This window comes from Ornithorhynchus anatinus, chromosome 2 (genome assembly GCF_004115215.2).
Source record: "Ornithorhynchus anatinus isolate Pmale09 chromosome 2, mOrnAna1.pri.v4, whole genome shotgun sequence".
Classification (NCBI taxonomy): domain Eukaryota; kingdom Metazoa; phylum Chordata; class Mammalia; order Monotremata; family Ornithorhynchidae; genus Ornithorhynchus; species Ornithorhynchus anatinus.
In genome coordinates this window covers 98,819,005-98,838,239 of record NC_041729.1, presented here as the reverse complement: position 1 = coordinate 98,838,239, position 19,235 = coordinate 98,819,005, and the positions used below count along the sequence as shown (strand labels likewise).

At 47.4% G+C, this 19,235-nt stretch overlaps 1 protein-coding gene and 1 non-coding gene across 4 annotated transcripts in view; one reads left to right on the top strand and one right to left on the bottom strand.

Moving 5' to 3' along the window:
• Nucleotides 1-19,235, top strand: part of NCOA7 (nuclear receptor coactivator 7) — a 125,001-nt gene that overhangs the window by 25,705 nt on the left and 80,061 nt on the right. The gene's annotated exons all lie outside the window — the stretch shown is intronic.
• On the bottom strand, nucleotides 5,091-5,227 carry LOC114809514. The gene has a single exon (XR_003757293.1). It is a non-coding gene; the product is annotated as a small nucleolar RNA SNORA7 (small nucleolar RNA).

Genomic DNA, 19,235 nt, shown 5'->3' with positions numbered 1-19,235 from the left:
TTTTGGGTGTGTCATACCTAAAGCCTTCGACTTTTGTCAAGAGAGTGGTTGGTAAGCTCAGTGGCGGGGAGAGAGCAGGGGGAGGTACAGTCACCAGCGTGGCTAAACGCAGAGAGCACAGGCCTGGGAGTCAGAAAGGCCCGACTTCAAATTCCGCCTCCTCCGCTTGTCTGCAGCGTGACCTTGGTCAAGTCATTTCACTTCTCTGGGCCTCAGTTACCTCATCTGGAAAATAGGGCTCACAGTCTTAATCTCCATGTGGGATAGGGACGGCGTCCAACACAATTACCTTGTAACTAGCCTAGCGCTTAGTATAGTGCCTGGCACGTAGTAAGCGCTTAACAAATGCCACAATTATTATTAACAATGACTGTGTCAGGAACAGGTTGAGGATGGGAGGCCAGTCAGTCAATGCTTTTCATTGCCCATATATTCTGTGTAGACCACTGTACTAAACACTCGGGGGAGCATAATAATAAAGGAGTTGATGATGGTATTTGAGTGCTTACTGAATGCAAAGTGCTTGGGAGAGTACAGTGTAGTAACATTCATTAGTCTTTATTGAGCACTTGCTATGTGCAGAGCACTGTACTAAGCGCTTGGAGTGTACAATTGGGCAACAGATAGAGACAATCCCTACCCAGTGACGGGCTCACAGTCTAATCGGGGGAGGTCCCGAGAGGGACCACAGCTTTCAGATCCCGGTACAGGGTGAGAATACGGCTATCAGGCCTGGGTGAGCAGGAAGTTAAGCGAGTGGAAAAATTGGAACTATCTTTATAACAGCTGCGAAATGTTTTCCACTTCTGAAAGCATGGTTGGTTTGTGTCACGCGATGGTGAAGAGAGGGAGAGAGTGATGGGGGGGGAGAGAGGAGTAGACCTAATGGATAGAGCACGGGCCTAGGAGTAAGAAGATCCTGAGTTCTAATCCCAGCTCTGCCACTTCCCTGCTGTGTAACTTTGGACAACCCACTTCACTTCTCTGTGCCTCAATTAACTCATCTGTAAAATGGGGATTAAAATTGTGAGCCCCATGTGGGAGGTGGACTGTGTCCAGCTTGATTAGAGCTTGTATATACCCTAGTGCTTTGAACAGTGCCTGGAACATACTAAGTGCTTAAATACCAGAAAAAAAGGGTTAGGCATGGTGTCTGGTACAGGAGAGGTATTAGCAGATATGTCTGTTGCTCTGGTGATGAGGATTCATAGGGGATTTTTGCACGTAATGTTGGCTTAGTTCACCCAGCAAGCACAATTCCCTAGTACATGCTTTTTGTAGCATCCAAGGAGTGCTGATTTGGCTGATAATAATAATAACTGTGGTATTCGTTAAATGCTTACTATGTGCCAGGCACTGTATTAAGCGCTGAGGTGAATGCAAGCAAGCTGGGTTGGACACAGTCCCTGTCCCGCATGGGGCTCACAGTCTTAATCCCCATTTTACAGATGAGGTCACTGAGGCCCGGAAAAGTGAAGTGACTTGCCCATGTTCTCACAGCAAGCCCGAGGCAGAGCTGGGACTAGAACCTGGATCTCCTGAATCCCAATCTGGTGGCCTTTCCACTGGCCTATACTGTCTCCCTTATTTAAGCCAAAGTGGGTTTTTGGGACTGAATTCAGTCAATCGCACTGTTTTTTATTGAGCGCTTACTGTGTGCAGAGCGCAGCACTAAGAGCATGGGAGAGTTCAGTACAACAAAGTTTGTAGACACTTTCCCTGCCCACACTGGACAGCTTATCCATTATCAGGGAAATGCGTGGGAGGCAGGAAGGGTCCTCAGACCCAGAGTTAAGGTTTGGGGAGACCCTCTCTTTGTTTTGTGCCCTCATCTTCTAGCTGCTCCCTTGACCGTTGGCCCCTTGTCACGGAGGGCATGTTGCCAGCGGTGTCTATCAGCGTGCCAGCACCCCTCAACCGTCATGGGGGTGAGGGGCAAAGGGGGACGTGGGGTTGGACGGCAGATCGCACTTTCTTAGCAGCAAATTCCCTGAGCAGGTGGACACACCCATGAAGCCAGGCTGTGGTGTGCAGATTAGCGGTTCGACTCCTCCTCTAGAACGCCGGATTCGCCCCCGGCTGTGGCTCTGACAACCCCGAGATGACCCAGCTACAGCGGAGCAGTGACGTATGCCCCCGTTAGCTGTGTGAGCGGCAAGCATGAAGCAGTGTGGCCTATTGAAAGGAGCACGGGCCTATTAGCCAGACGACCTGAGTTCTAATCCCGGCTGTATTCCCTTGTCTGCTGTAACCTCAGGCAAGTCTCTTCTCTGGGCCTCCGTTCCCTTGTTCTTCCCTACTTAGACTGTGAGCCCCATGTGGGACAGGGACCTTGTCCAACCTAATTATTCATTCATCCAATAGTATTTATTGAGCGCTTACTATGTGCAGAGCACTGTATGAAGCGCTTGGAATGAACAAGTCGGCAAGGGATAGAGACAGTCCCTGCCGTTTGACGGGCTTACAGTCTAATCGGGGGAGACGGACAGACAAGAACATGGCAATAAATAGAGTCAAGGGGACCTACCCCAGCGCTTAGAATGTGTTACACATAGTAAGCGCTCAACAGATACCATAAAAAAAAATACCAAGTGTTGTGGAAACCAGGGACCAGGTCTGAACGCCCTAAAGGACGGGTGTCGTAGCCACCGGCGGGCAGTGGATACTGGAACAGCTGAGCTGGGACAGCCAACAAGATCCCCGGCAGAGAGGGGCCGGGCGGGCGGGCATCCAGAACAGAGGCCGTCGCGCCGAGCGGCACCTGAAAGCCGAGCTCTGGGTAGAACAGGTGGGCAGGCCGCCCGCGACCCCGGGGGAAGCTGGACCGGATCCGCGCAATGGGACGTCAGGTGAGACCGATGGAAAGGATGGGTTCCTCTCACTGCTCAATGTTTCCTGTTCAGACTAGTCTGTTGTATTTATTGAGAGCTTACTGTTTGCAGAGCATTGTACTGAGCGCTTGGGAGAGTATGATATAGCAATAAACAGACACGTTCTGTGTCCCCAATGAGCTTACAGTCTAGAGGGGGAGACTGACATCAATATAAATAATAATTGTGATGTTTCTCTATATATTTGCCAAGCACTGTACTAAGCCCAGCGGTGGATTCAAGGAAATTGTGTTGGACACAGCACTTATCCCACGTGGGGGTCACGGTTTAATACCCATTTTACAGATGAGGGAACTGAAGCCCAGAGAAGTGAAGTGAGTTATCCAAAGTTAAACAGCAGGGAATTGGCAGAGCCAGGATTAGAACCCAGGTCCTTCTGGTTCCCAGGCCTGTGCTCTCTCCACTAGGTCACGCTGCTTCTCCTAAATAAATTACAGATATGTACATAAGTGCTGGGAACTAGCATTTCGAAGGAGCTGCTTCGCCTGGCCCGACGACGGAGAGTTAAAACCAGGCTTGCGCCGAGGCCCATCAATCAGTGGTATTTAGTGAGCACTTTCTGTGAGCAGAGCACTGTTCTAAGCTCTTGGGAGAGTTCAACAGAATTTGGAAGACATGTTCCCTGCCCACAAAGAGCTTACAGTCTAGAGATCATATTCTTTGTCAAAAGAGGGGTGGTTTTTTGGTTTTAATGATATTTAAGTGCTTACTATGTGCCAGTTACTACTGTACTGAGTACTGGGTTAATTACAAGGTAAGCAGGTTTGACACAGCCCCTGTCCCACATGGGGCTCACAGTCTTAATCCCCATTTTACAGTTGAGGTAAGTGAGGCACAGAGAAGTGAAGTGACTTCCCAAGGTCCCACAGAAGTCAAGTGGTTGGAGCCAGGATTAGAACCCAGGTCATTCTTGCTCCCAGGCCCATGTTCTCTCCAGTAGGCCACGCCGCTTATCAGAAGGTCGTGTTGTTTTGGGGGCCCCCACAGTGCCAAAGAGCATGAAACCCTATTCTGTCTCTCTGCAAACTGCTTCCTGCAGTGAATTCATTACCTTCGTGGCCAGCTGGTCAAATAGGGAGTTTAGTAAACACCACAGGGTTGTGAACAGTAAACAGTTCTGCTTGTCTTGGGTCGCGACCTCGTTCACAAACAAAGATGAAGTTGGGCTGGGCTTGGGTTCAGAGGAGACGCCCGCTGACAGTGGCCCCGGGCACTCGGTTCTGACGTCTCACGGGTTTGCCCTCCGCCGTCGGGCCGGCCGGCGGGCCGACGTGGATGGGGGGCAAAGGGGACGAGGGGCAGGGCTGGAGGCAGGAGAGACAGCTCGTGCCCAGGTCTGCACGGGCAGGTCTGTCCACCAGTTTGTTTTACACTCCCGGTTTGTGGGCGGAAGGGTCTTTGGCCAAAAATCCCCTGGTACTTCTGGTTCATGAAAATCTAGCCTGGTGCGTTTTCTGTCCCTTGGTCATTTGATTTAGCATTCCTCAGGCCCCAGGGGGTAGGCGTGTCCTGCCACTGCCAGCAGAACCTGTGCTGGACAGTTTGTGCCTTAGAGACAGTGGCTTGATGCTGAGCCACGCGCACTCTCTCTGTCCGTCCCTCCGGACTCCGAGGCAGGCATTGGGAGACGGTCATTTATTCATTCAGTCGTATTTATTTTGATGGCATTGATGCCTGTCTACTTGTTTTGTTGTCTGTCTCCCCCGTCTAGGCTGCGAGCCCGTTGTTGGGTAGGGATTGTCTCTGTTGCCGAATTGTACTTTCCAAGCGCTCAGCACGGTGCTCCGCACAATGTAAGCGCTCCATAAATACGATTGAATGAATGAATTCGGCCCTTACCATGTAGAGAACACTGGGAGAGTACAATACAACAATAAACAGTGACATTCCTTGTCCACGGTGAGCTCACAGTCCAGATGGGGGAAGACAGACATCAGTACACATAAATACTTGTATTTATTTGTAAGGAGGCTTGTCTTGCCTTATGCTGTCGAGTCGTTTCCGACCCATAGCGTCCATGGATGCATCTCTCCCAGAACGCCCCACCTCCTCCTGTAGTCGTTCCGGTAGTGGATCCAGAGAGTTTTCTCGCTGACAGTCCGGAGGTGGTTGACCACTGCCGTCTTCCGCACCGTAAACTTGAGTCTCCTTCCTCGACTCTCTCCCGTGCCGCTGCTGCCCGGCAAAGGGGGTTTTTTGCCTTGTAGCAGATTGCCTTCCACTCACTAGCCACTACCCAAGCTAGGAATGGAATGGTTATCCTCTGCTTAACTCTTCCTCCCGTAGCTGAGACTGGTAGAGTACTGGAAACTCTCCAGGTGCAATCCTGAGGGGGCATAAAGAAAGGCTTCCTGTGTACAAAACACTGTATTAATGCTTGCGAGAGTACACCGGAGCAAAAGATCTGATCCCGATATCTATCTTTTTATCCTCTCTTACTTTCTGCTCTCTGTAATACTTTAGGGTCCGTCTGTCCCACTAGACAAGAGGGCAAGAGGTCAGGAGAGTCCAATACAACAGAATTAGCAGACACGTTCCCTGCCCGTAACAAGCTCTGCTCAGGAAAGATTTGATCTTTAGAGCTCCTGCTGTGAGAAGGATTTTGAAGCAGGGCGGCTTAGTGGATAGAGCCTGGGAATCAGAAGGACCAGGATTCTCATCCCAGATCCTCCACTTGTCGGCCGTGTGACCTTGGGCAAATCGCTTCGCTTCTCCGAACCTCGGGTCCCTCATCTGTAAAATGGGGATTAAGATTGCAAGCCCTACAGGGATTGGGTCCAACCCGATTAGCTCGTATCCACAGCCCAGCGTTTAGAACAGTGCCTGGCACATAGTAAGTCCTGAACCAGTACCACAGTCATTATTGAAGCAGGATTTCGGGATCTGGTCTGTTTTCTCCGGAGCTGTCCTTTAGGGCAAGGGCAGAAACTGCAACCTCATCTTTGTGTGTAAACAGCGTGTAATTCAGACACAATGAAGTCTGTATAGCCGTGATAACCGCTAGTAAATTTCCTTCCCCCATATTTGAGCGTTTCCAATTCTCTACTTTCATGACCTTTTATCCCTGGAAAATGTGTCCAAACGATCGATTTGCACAGGAACACGCTGCAAGCCAAAACAGTTTGCAGCTGCTATTAGCCCTGGGTTAGGCTTCCTCCAGTGTTTCTGCCCCGAGGGTTAAGTCAGACCGTGAAAGACAGGCCGGTAATGTTTTCTCCATTTTCCTCATTTTTCTGTGACGTTTTCAAACTTCTGTCTCCTTCTACAACTACCAGCTTCTTTTTGCGGTCTCAAAAGAGGCAGCTTGGCGTTGTGGTTAGAGCACGGGCCTGGGAACCAGAAGGTCATGGGGTCTGATCCCTGCTCCTCCACTTGTTTCCTGAGGGACCTCGGGCAAGTCGCTTCACTTCTCTGTGCCTCAGTTACCCCAGCTGTAAAATGGGGTTTGAGACTGTGAGCCCAATGTGGGATAGGGACTGTGTCCAACCTGATTAGCTTGTATCTACCCCTGTGCTTAGTACAGTGCCTGGCACATAAGCAAGTGCTTAACATACCGCAGTTCTTCTTCTTATCATTATTATTAAAACAGACAATAGTGAGATCGGTAACCAACTCTGTTAGAGCGTACTTTCCCCGTCGCTTAGAACAGTGCCCGACTCTGCCACTTGTCAGCTGGGTGACTGTGGGCAAGTCACTTCACTTCTCTGTGCCTCAGTTCCCTCATCTGTAAAATGGGGATGAAGACTGTGAGCCCCACGGGGGACAACCTGATTCCCCTGTATCTACCCCAGCGCTTAGAACAGTGCTCTGCACGTAGTAAGCGCTTAACAAATACCAACATTATTACGGCATGGGACTGTCTCTATCTGCTGCCGACTTGTTCATTCCAAGAAGCGCTTAGTACAGTGCTCTGCACATAGTAAGCGCTCAATAAATACTATTGAATAAATGCTATTGAATGAATATTATTATTAACAATGCTTATTGTTATATTACGTGTTATATTACTTGGGATTACGGCAGGGACTGTCTCTATCTGTTGCCGACTTGTTCGTTCCAAGAAGCGCTTAGTACAGCGCTCGGCACATAGTAAGCGCTCAATAAATACTATTGAATAAATAAATACTATTGAATTAATATTATTATTAACAATGCTTAGTACGCAGTAAACTCTCAATAAATACAACTGAGTGGCTAGTAATGTGAAAGCATTTTAGAAAGTAAAAGCTCCAGATAAGTTCAGGGTATTTAGGAAAAGAAGCAGGCCTAAAGGATAGAGCTGAGAAGCTGCTGGTGTAGTGGGTAGAGCACAGAGATAAAGACTCCACCTAGTAAGAGACCAGCGTGGCTTAGTGGAAAGAGCATGGGCTGTGGAATCAGAAGTCAAGGGTTCTAATCCCGTCTCCGCCACTTGTCAGCTGTGTGACTGTGGGCAAGTCACTTCACTTCTCTGTGCCTCAGTTACCTCATCTGTAAAATGGGGATTAAGACTGTGAGTCCCACGTGGGATGACCCGGTGACCTTGTCTCTATCCCAGTGCTTAGAATAGTGGTTGGCACATAGTAAGTGCTTAGCAAGTACCGTCATTATTATCATTATTATATTATTATTAAAAGAGCCTTGAAGGAAGGGTTCTGGATTTGGACTTCTGCCTCTCAATGGCTTTTTTTGTGTTGCTTGAGATTAGTATTTGCCCGCAGCTGTTTCCTCTGAGAAACAGTGATTAAAGAATCAGCTTTCGAGAGGAACGGGCCTGATTGTGCCCTTTTTCTCTTTGTGGATAACCGGGTGCTGGAAAAATATTTGGCCTTGGCACAATGAGCTATAAATAACGGTTGAGGAAATCTTGTTTATAGAGAGAAATCTCTTGAGAAGCAACATGGCCTAGTGAAAAGAGCACAGGCCTGGAAATCAGAAGACCTGATTCTAATCCCAGCTCTGCCACTTGCCTGCAGTGTGCCCTGGGGCAGGTCACATCACTTCTGTGTGCCACAGTTTCCCCATCTGTAAAATGGGGGTGAAATACCCTCCTTCTTAGGTTGTGAGCTTCATGTGGGACAGGGACTGTGTCCAGTCTATTTCAGTGCTTGGTGTGGTGCCTGGAGCATAGGAAGCACATTACAAATGCCTTTATTATCATCATCATTCTCATCGTCATTATTGTGGATGACTGTAAGCTCATTGTGAACAGGGAACATGCCTACTGACTGTTGTACTGTACTCCCCCGAGCATTTAATGCAATGCTCTGCACAAAAATTAACGCTCAATAAATAGCATTGATTGAAGACCAGTGTGCTTGACTCCCCCTGCCTCTTAGATCAGGAACCCCAGAAGGGACAAGGACAGGGATGTATCCATAATATATTGATATTAATGGCTGTCTCCCCCTCTAGACTCTAAGCGTTCTGTGGACTGGTAACACGTCTACCGACTCTGTTAAATCCTACTCTCCTAAGCACGTAGTAGAGTGCTCTGCCCACAGTAAGCACTCAATAAGTACCACTGATTGAAGGGCTGGTGACTGATACAATTGTCCTGTATCTGCTCCAGTGCTAAAGACATGGTAAGATGTTCGGTTTTCATATGGAAAGGGGTTTGACAAGTGCCTTCACCAGCCTCACCATCAGGGACTGAATGGATGGAGCTGGGCCTGAAATGCCAGTTGAAATCAACTGGAATGTGTCTGTTTATAGTTTTATTGTACTCTCCCAAGTGCCTAGGACAGTGCTCTGCACACAGTAAGCGCTCAATAAATACAACTGAAGGAATGAATGAGCTGCCTCAAGTCTCGAGGGGATTGGCGGTGATCCTACCCTGTTGGCTCAAAAAATGACTGTGCTCCATAGAATTGGTATCTATTAAGCTCTTACTGTGTGCAGAGCACTGTATTAAGCTCAGAGAAAGAATATTTGGGTGTCTATAAGAACTTTCACAGGCTCTACATGATTGGCATCAGTCTCTCCTTCAAGACTCCCATCAGGGAATCCATCAGTGGTATTTGTTGAGCATCTACTGTGTGCACTGGGGCAGGGGGAAGGGGGAGAGAGAGAGAAAGGAAAAAAGAAAGAAAGAAAAGCAGTGTGGCCTAGTGGGAAATGCACTGACCTGAGAATCAGAGGACCTGGGTTCTATTCTTGGATCTGCCACTTACCTGTGGTGTGACCCCGGGCAAGTCAAGCAGCATGGCTCAGTGGAAAGAGCTCGGGCTTGGGAGTCAGAGGTCATGGGTTTGAATCCCGGCTCCGCCACTAGTCAGATGTGTGACTGTGAGCAAGTCACTTCACTTCTCTGGGCCTCAGATCCCTCATCTGTAAAATGAGGATTAAGACTGTGAGCCTCACGTGGGACAACCTGATTATCCTGTATCTACCCCAGCGCTTAGTACTGTGCTCTGCACATAGTAAGCACTTAACAAATACCAACATTATTATTATTACTTTTCTGTGCCTCACTTCCTTCATCTGCAAAAGGGGGGTGCAATACCTGAAATTAGTAACAGTAATAATAATGTAGTATTTGTTAAGCACTTACTATGTGTCAAGCATTGTACTAAGCGCTGGAGTAGTTACATAATCGGGTTGGACACAGTCCCTGTCCCACATACGGCTCACGGTCTTAATCCCCATTTTTACAGATGAGGTAACTGAGGCACAGAGAAATGAAGTGATTTGCCCAAGGCCACACAGCAGATAAGTGGCAGAGCCAGGATTAGAACCCAGGTTCGCTAACTCCCAGGCCCATGGTCTTTCCTTGTCCCTCCTACTTAAACTATGAGCCTCACATCGGATCTGGTCATCTTTTATCTAGCCCAGTGCTTTGTACAGTGCTTGACATCAAGTAAATGCTGAACAGGTACCACAATTATTATTACTGAGTGTTTGGGAGAGTACAACCTAATAAACAGATATGATCCCTGCCTTCAAGGAGCGAACAATCTGTCAGGTATTTACTCCCCATTTTACAGATGAGGAAACCTGAGGCCTGGGAAGTTAAATGACTTTCCCTAGGTTACACAGCAGGCAGGTGTTAGAGTCAAGATTAGCACCCAGCTCCCCCGACTCCCTGGTCCGGGCTCTCAGACAGGCTCATGTCATTGGAAGATCATCGCCCGAGTTCTGTCTCCATGTTGTTGCTGGAAAGTTTAGGGCAAACACATATTCTGGCCAAATTTCATGTTCTGCCTTTTGGCAAGAGTGGAGGTAATTCTTGCAGGCATTTGAATCATTAAATCGCTATTTTCCTTAGCTTTCTGAGCTCCCCCAGGACAGAGATGTCATACTTGCATGACCCTGAGCCTCTGTACTTGTCGATATGGGTTCCATTTTTGTCATGGTCCTATTTGCTCTGGGGCCTTGCCAGACTTCACCCTTAACCTGGGGCTCTTGGTATTTGTGGTAAGTACCACAAATGAGCAGCATTATGGCGTAGTGGATAGAGCACCCGCCAGGGAGTCAGAAGGTCATGCATTCCAATCCCGGTCCCGCCACTAGTCTCTGTGTGGCTTTGGGCAAGTCACTTCACCTCTCTGGGCCTCAGTTACCTCATCTGTAAAATGGGGATTAAGATTGTGGGACATGGAACATGCCCAACCTGATTAACTGGTATCTACCCCAGCGGTTAGTACAGTGCCTGGTAATAATAATAATAATAATAATGATGTTGGTATTTGTTAAGCGCTTACTATGTGCAGAGCACTGTTCTAAGCTCTGGGGTAGATACAGGGTAATCAGGTTGTCCCACGTGAGGCTCACAGTCTTCATCCCCATTTTACAGATGAGGGAACTGAGGCACAGAGAAGTTAAGTGACTTGCCCACAGTCACACAGCTGACAAGTGGCAGAGCTGGGATTCGAAGCCATGACCTCTGACTCCCAAGTCCGCACTCTTTCCACCGAGCCACGGAAGTAAGCACTTAAGAAATACCATAAAGAGAAGGTATCCACAGCTATAGTCCTTTTCAATGCCTGCAACCTTGTACCCCCCGACAAACAGCAAAGATGACTCTGTTAGTGGCTCCATCAGTGTCACATAATAATAATAAATATGGTATTTGTTAAGCGCTTATTCTATGACAGATCCTATACTAAGCGCTGGAGTGGATGCAGACATATCAGATTAGACACAGTCCCAGTTCCACATGGGGTTTACAGTCTTAATCCCCATTTTGTGGATGAGGGAACTGAGGCACTAAGAAGTGAAGTGGCTTGTCCAAGGTCACATAGCAGACAAGTGGCAAGGGCTGGGATAAGAACCCATGGCCTTAGGACTCCCAGGCCTGTGCTGTAGCCACTAGGCAAACACTGCCTCTCACTCTTATGGGCCAATACTGACCATCAGATGACAATATGGGCTCACAAACAATCAAGCCCGGCTCTTAGGCCTTTAGCCACATTGCCCGTAGTCCGGCTGCGCTGGGTGATTCACGTGAGGAGAGCGGATGACACCAGGACACCCGTGCAGCTGCGGTTTGGTGAGCTGAATCTCGAAAACCAGAACGGAGGAAATGGTAAAACAAAGACTTCACTCATCTCGGCTGAAAACAGGGAGTCAGTTTTGTTTTGTTTGTAAATGTTATTTGTTGAGCACTTATTACATGCCGAGCACTGTGCTAAGCACTGGGAAAGGTACGAGCTAGTCAGGTTGGACAAAGTCCATGCCCCACATGGGGCGCTCAGTTTTAATCTCCATTATGCAGATGAGATAACTGAGGCACAGAGAAGTGAAGCGATTTGCCTAAGTTCACCGAAGAGGCAAGTGTCGAACTGGGATACGAACCCGGCTCCTCTGATTTCCACGCCCGAGGTCTTTCCCTTAGGCCACACTGTACCTCAGTTGCCACAGAGAGACCAGCGTGGCATACTGAAGTCAAGAAAGAAGCACCTCTCTCTGTGCAGAAACTTCGTAAGGACCACGTAAACTCATTGTGGCAAGGAATATGTCTGTGTATTGTTGTATTGTACTCTCCTTTTAGTACAGTGCTCTGCACGCAGTAAGCATTCGATAAATACGATGGAATGAATTAGAGGTAAAAGTGAAAACACTACCAAGTGTGGTCAAAAACAGCCTTTACTCTAAGCTTGTTGTGGGCAGGGAATGTATCTGTTTATCATTATATTGTACTCTCCCAAACGCTCTGCACACAGAAAGTGCTCAATAAATGCAATTAAATGAATTAATGAATGGACCAATGAACAAACCTAGGACAATATTTGTTTTGGCACAGCGGGGTTGAGATTGTGGTCCAAAGACACTGCCTTTTTCAGCCACACCTCCCCCGCCCAAATGTGACCATCTTTGAACCTAGATGTTCATATAGAAAGGGAGATCTATTTATATATTTAGTTGTCTTAAAGCTTTAGCTGAAGGGCTTAAAGTAGCCACCCCTTCCTACTTTCTAAACAGAGGCTGAAAACCCTGGCTCTAACCAGTCTGAGGATAAATTCCTATCCTTAAGGAGTCTGAATTTATTAGTGATATAAAACTTTCACCATAAATGCTGTTTATGTCCCCCGGTGTTGAGTAAGTTATTCAATACGTGTAGCTTCTCTTCTTTGAAATTAGGTTTTTTGTACCTTTTAAAGGAGCTTTCATTTATCTCCCATTGAGGATTGATAGTGTTCGTTATTTTACTCTATATGAATGTCTGTCTCCCCCTCTAGACTATGAGCTTGTTCTGGGCAGGAATGTGTCTGTTATGTTGTACGCTCCGAAGTGCTTAGTACAGCGCTCAATAAATACGATTGAATGAATGAATTTGAAAGCATAGTCCAGTCAACGGCATGGCTTAGTGCAGAGACCACGGCCTGGGTGTCAGGAGGATCTGGGTTCTAATCTTGGCTCCACCACTTGTCTGCCGTGTGGCCTTGGGCAAGTCACTTTACTTCTCTGGGCCTCAGTTTCCTCATCTGTAATATAATAATAATGTTGGTATCTGTTAGGCGCTTACTATGTGCAGAGCACTGTTCTAAGCGCTGGGGTAGATACAGGGTAATCGGGTTGTCCCACGTGAGGCTCACAGTTAATCCCCATTTTACAGATGAGGTAACTGAGGCCCAGAGAAGTGAAGTGACTTGCCCAAAGTCACACAGCTGACAAGTGGCAGAGCCGGGAATCAAACTCATGACCTCTGACTCCCAAGCCCGGGCTCTTTCCGCTGAGCCACGCTGCTTCTCTGTAAAATGGGGACCTACTACTATAATCCAAACTGATTAGTTTGTATCTACCGCAGTGCTTAGTTCAGTGCCTGGCAAGTAATAAGTACTTAAGAAACACCATTAAAAAAAAAGTCTGCAGAATGGCTAAGGGCAACTAGATCAGTCAGTCAATGGTCTTTATCGTGTGCTTACTCTATGCGGAACACTGTATTAGACACTTGGGAGAGTACATTACAACAAGTTCGAACTTGAGATAAATTTGCAGATTGGGCTTAAAGCTGATTGAATTGAGCGGAAGGCATAAAGGGCTAATATGGGCAATTCATTCATTCATTCATTCAGTCATATTTATTGAGCGCTTACTATGTGCAGAGTACTGTACTAAGTGCTTTGGAGAGTACAATACAATAAACGGATACATCCCCTGTCCACAACGAGCTTACAGTCTAGAGGGGGGAGAAAATTGTGGTATTTATTAAACACTTACTGTGTGCCCGGCACTGTACTAAGCACTGGGGTGGGTTCGACTCCCGACTCTGCCACTTGTCAGCTGTGTGACTGTGGGCAAGTCACTTAACTTCTCTGTGCCTCAGTTACCTCATCTGTAAAATGGGGATTAACTGTGAGCCTCACGTGGGACAACCTGATTACCCGGTATCTCCCCCAGCGCTTAGAACAGTGCTCTGCACATAGTAAACGCTTAACAAATACCAACATTATTACAAGAAACAGTCCCTGTCCCTTGTGGGGTTCACAGTCTCAATCCCCGTTTTACAGATGAGGGCCCAGAGAAGTAAAGTGACTTGCCCAAGGTCACACAGCAGTCAAGAGGCGGAGCTGGGATTAGAACTCATGACCTTCTGACTCCCAAGCCCATCTTCTATCCACTGTGCTGTGCTGCATCAATACAAATAAATAAATGATGAAATATACGTAAGTGCTGTGGGGCTGGGGTGTGGGGGGGAAAGTAAAGGGATCGAGTCAGGGTGATACAGATGGGAATGGAAGAAGAGGTAAGGGGGTGCCTAATCTAGGAGTTCCTCTTGGAGGAGATGTGCCTTCAATAAAGCTTTGAAGTGGGGAGAGGAATTGTTGGATTTGAGGAGGAATAGCATTCCAGGCCAGAGGCAGGACATGGGCTATGGGTCGGTGGCAAGATAGGCGAGATGGAGGCTCAGCGAGAAGGTTAGCGCGAGAGGAGCAAAGTTGGTTTGGTGTCTGTGGCTCTTGGAAAGTTTCGTGTCCGAAGCCGAGACTTGAGATGGTGGGTCGGAGCGGGGAAATGGGAATAAACCTCTCACGTAGCAGCGTGGCCTAGTGGATGGAGCCCAGACCTGGGAGTCAGAAGGACCTGGGTTGTAGTCCCGGCTCTGTCACCTGTCTGCTTTGTGACATTGGGCAAGTCACTTCACTTCTCCATGCCTCAGTTACCTCATCTGGAAGATGGGGATTAAGACTGTGAGCCCTATGTGGGATGTGGAATGCATCCCACCCAATTACCTTGTATCTACCCCAGTGCTTAGAAAAGTGCCTGGCACATAGTAAGTGCTTAAATAACATAAAAAAAAAGAAGGGTAAATCCCCTTTACCTTTCTTCCACAATCCCCTTCACTTGACCGCCCATTGCCGGCTTTAGTGGCATATGGCTCACTGGCGTTCCCCAAAGCAAACGCTCTGTCAAACTGGCTATTTTCAGAATGCATTGGGTTTATCTGTTTGTGTATCAGCAGGGAGTGGAAATCCAAGGTCCCTTGTGTGACTTGGCCTTCTTTTATACTTGGCCCCCTTTGGGGCCAGGATGTGTCTAAATTTTCACCCTCTCACCTCTCCCAGCACTCTGCAAGAAGTAAGCACTCAACAGGTGCAATAAATAACAGTAAGCAAGCAATCTTATGTGAAATAGGCAAACATAGAGGCAGAGAGGGATTACGATAAGTCATCAAACAAACTAAACAGACAAATAAGCCAGAGGCAGAGCACATCTGATCAGAGGTGTTTTGTTTGGAAATCCAAACTTTGTGGATCTCAGAGTGTATATAGGCATGCAAAAATGCCAGGGTTTTACATTCCAAGTCCTTTTTCTTGAGCCGGAAGAAATTGGGGAAGTTTTCTCCAGCAGTGAGAGTGAGATTTGCTCTTTTGTCTGAGTAAGAAGAGGCTGTGGTTTAGACGCTTGGTGGAAGCTGGTTTTGGAGATATTCCAGGTACAGTGGAAATCTAGTGGTTTGGGAGTCATTTGGGGTTCTGGGTATGCTTCATTTAGAGCTCTTCTTTGTGGAAAGATGCAGGCTGAGCAAGGCCATAGTAGAAGTTTACAGAAGAGCATGAGCAGGGTGAAAAGAAATTTGTATTTTCCAAAACCCCGCCAAAAAACATCACCCACCAAAAGCCTGAGGGTAGTCGGTTCAAAACACACACACAAAATGATAATAGTGGTATTTGGTAAGTTGCTATGTGCCAAGTACTGTACCAATCGTTGGGGTAGGTACATGATAATGAGGTCCCACATGGGGCTCACAGTCTAAATTGGAGGGGGAACAGGTATTGAATCCTCATTTTGCCGGTGAGGGAACTGAGGCCCAGGTAAGTGAAGAGACTGGCCCAAGTTCACACAGATGTGTGGGCACACAACAGATGTGTGGTGGAGTCAGGATTAGAATCCAGGCCCTCTGACTCCCAGGCCTGGGCTCTATCCACTAGGCCATGCTGCTTTTACACAAGAAAACACTTCTTCCCCCTAGCAAGGACTGGGGGTAAGAGCACTGTATTTCATTCCCACAGAAGACTGTGGGAGTCAAAAATGCAACAAATCCCAGAGGGTTTCAGAGGAATTCATGGATTTAAGAATAATCAAGGTATTAAATGCTTACTATGTGCTAAACCCTATATATTAAGTGCTGGGGTTGATAAAACACAGTCAGATCAGACATAGTTCCCTCTCCAAGGGACAGTCTAAGGAGGAGGGAAAGCAGGTATTTAATTGCCATTTTAAAGAGGAGGAAAACTGAGGCACAGGTATAGTTCATCGTGAGCTACTAGAGGGCAGTTAGGGATGAAGATGGAAATCAGTGGTATGTATTGAGCTCTTTCTTGGTGCAGAGCACAGTATTAAATGCTTGGGAGGGCATGATATAATAACAAAGTCGGTAGAAATGTGTCCTGCCCACAAGGAGGTTACGGTCTAGAGGTAAAATCGGGAGACTTAAAAGGCCCAAGACTGGGTGAAGTAGCTTCCCGGACAGTGAGCCTGTAATGCGCCTCTCTTTCCTCTGTGCCATCATTTAGAAGGGGAGCTTTTTGAGGGCAGGAGCCTAATCTGCCCGTCTCCACTTTGTTTTCCTCACTGCCCGGTTGAGTAGTGCTCTGAACGAAAGAAGATGATGGGAGAGACGCGGCCTCCACCGGTTCACCGTTTCATTCATTCGTATCTACTGGTGCAGAGCACTGTACTAAGCTCTTGAGAAACAAACACGGTAAACAGACACGTTCCCTGTCCACAATGGGCTTACGGTCCAGAGGGAGAGACAGATATTAATATAAATGAATAAATTAGAGGTTATGTACATAAATGGGGCTGGGAGGGGGGAGCAAGTTGGGGCGATGCAGAAGGAAGTGGGAGAAGAGGAAAGGAAGGCTTAGTCACGGAAGGCCTCTTGGAGGAGATGCGCCTTCAGTAAGGCTTTGAAGCGCGGGAGAGGCATTGTCTGTCAGATTTGATGGTATTGATGCCTGTCTACTCCTTCTAGACTGTGAGCCCGTTGTTGGTTAGGGATTGTCTCCGTTGCCAAATTGTACTTTCCAAGCGCTTAGTACAGGGCTCTGCACACGGTATGCGCTCAATAAATACGACCGAATGAATGAATTTGAGGAGGGAAGGCATTCCAGGCCAGAGGCAGGACTTGGGTGAGTGGTCGGCGGTGAGAAAGACAAGTTGTCAGTCAGGGCTGTGTCAGGTTGTGGGGGTGAGGAGGGCATTACAGGGCCCCCTGACAGAACAATGACAGCTAGCGCTCCTGTCAGCTACATTCCTCTCACCCCTTCCCTGATCAAAGAAATTTGTCCCCACCCTGACCTGTCCTCTTCCTTGGAATACCACTCCACTCCACCTCCGCCCCCCGGGCCCCAATCAGGAGCTGGGAGCGGCCCGCTTTCCCAATGGATATCACGTTTGGCAGCTGTTCAAGGAGCAGCATGGGCTGATCCTGGGTTCTAGTCCCCTTTCTGCCAGTTCTCTGCTGAGTGATCTTGGGGAAGTCACTTAACTTCTCTGTGCCTAAGTTTTCCTTACTGTAAAATGGGGATTCAATCCCTGTTTTCCATCTCTAAGACTGTAAGCTTGTTGTGGGCAGGGAATGTGTCTGTTATATTGTGTTGCACTCTCCCAAGCGCATAGTTCAGTGCTCTGCACAAGGTAAGTGCTCAATAAATATGATTGATTGATTACTTAGACTATGAGCCCTATGTGGGACTGGGATTGTGTCCAACTGGATGACCTTGTATCAACCCCAGTACTTAAAACAGTGCTTGGCACATAGTAGGCACATAACAATACCATTAAAAAGGTGAAGGAGGCTTCAATACTGTTCCCTTTTAGTATTCATCGGTGTGTTTTATCCCACACCTTTTATTTTTGTATTTTTCACTGTTTCTGGTGGACAGCACAGGCCTGGGAGTCCGAGGACCTGGGTTCTAATCCCATCTCTGCTTCTTGCCTGCTTTGTGACCATGGACAAGTTACTTAACTTCTCTGTGCCTCAGTTTCCTTATCTGTAAAATGGAGATTTAGTACATGTTCTCTCTCCTTAGACTGTGAGCCCCAGAAGAGACAGAAACTGTGTCCAAACTGTCCTGTGTTTGTCTCAGTGCTTAGAACAGTGCTTGGCACATAAGCACTTAGCAAATACTACTGTTATTATTATTATTATTATTGTATTCCATGTGTCCTTCCTCACGTTGATTGCAAACCCTACGTAGTCAGGAACCATGTTTGAATTGTTTATTTTGTATTCCCCCCAGCACTTAGAGCAGGGCCTACCAAGGAGGTAAGCGCTTAATAAGTGCCACCCCAAACTGACTAACCAGAGGCAGGTATCTGATATTTTTTTTCCTTTGTGGATCATCTCTTGGGAAAATTCCTGGAGTCCCCAGACCTAATTAGATTTCAGAAGAAACAGCTCTCAGTAATCCTCTCTTTGCCACCGGGAAGAGTCTTGACAAATCCTTGCAAAATCCCTCTGCCTTCCTCTTGCACATTTCTCTAATTGCATCGCCCCTTTCAAGCAGCGGGACAAGGTAGGTAAGGAGACACTTCCCTTTTCCGGGAAAGGATCCCAGAGGAGACAGGGAATGCCAGTACTCCAGGAATTGGCCTGGTGGCAGCAGGGAACACGGCCCCCATTTGCTTGGCATTGGGAGATTTGCAGGCAGCTCCTTTCCACGTCTGTTTTCCTGCCTGAGACACTAGAATGTGATTCCTTTGTCCCGGCATCCACTGAGGAGGTAATGAAGGATAAATGGCTTCTTCTTTCTCTGAAACTTGAAAGAGAACGCTTACAGTGCCTAAAGCTATTCTGATGATACATATTTCCCCATGGGACATATTCCTTGTGCTGTCTGTCCTGTGACTAAAACCTTAACCGAAGATTGTCCTGGGGATTTGTTTGATTCTTTTTTTTGTCTTAACATCGTGAGTTTTAAGCTGATGATAATAGTCATTTCCCTTAACCACATTTTTTTTTCCCTGTGGGTGATCAATAACTAGGTCAAATTGACCTAAAGTAATTTGGTTCTTGGCCTTTTGACTCTAGGGCAATTTCACTCTTGGGCATTTTGTTCTCAGTGAATGAAGCAGAGCCTTGGAGGATGGAGGAAAGTCAGTCAGTAATATTTATTGAGCCCTAACTGGATGCAGAGCACTCTACTAAGCACTTGGGAGAGTAACAGTAGAACAATAGACACATTCCCTGCCCACAACGAGTCTACAGTCTGGACGCGATATCTCCCCAAGAGCTGTCCGTCTGACTCCCAGGCCCTTCCTCTATCCACTAGGCCAAGCTGCTTCCACTTGCCCTTCAGCACCATTCATTCACTCCATTCAATGTCATATTTACTAAGTGCCAACTGTGTGCGGAACACTCTACTAAGTGCTTGTTGTCCAGCGCCAGTTGTCCAGAGGGCAGAGAGGGTGGGC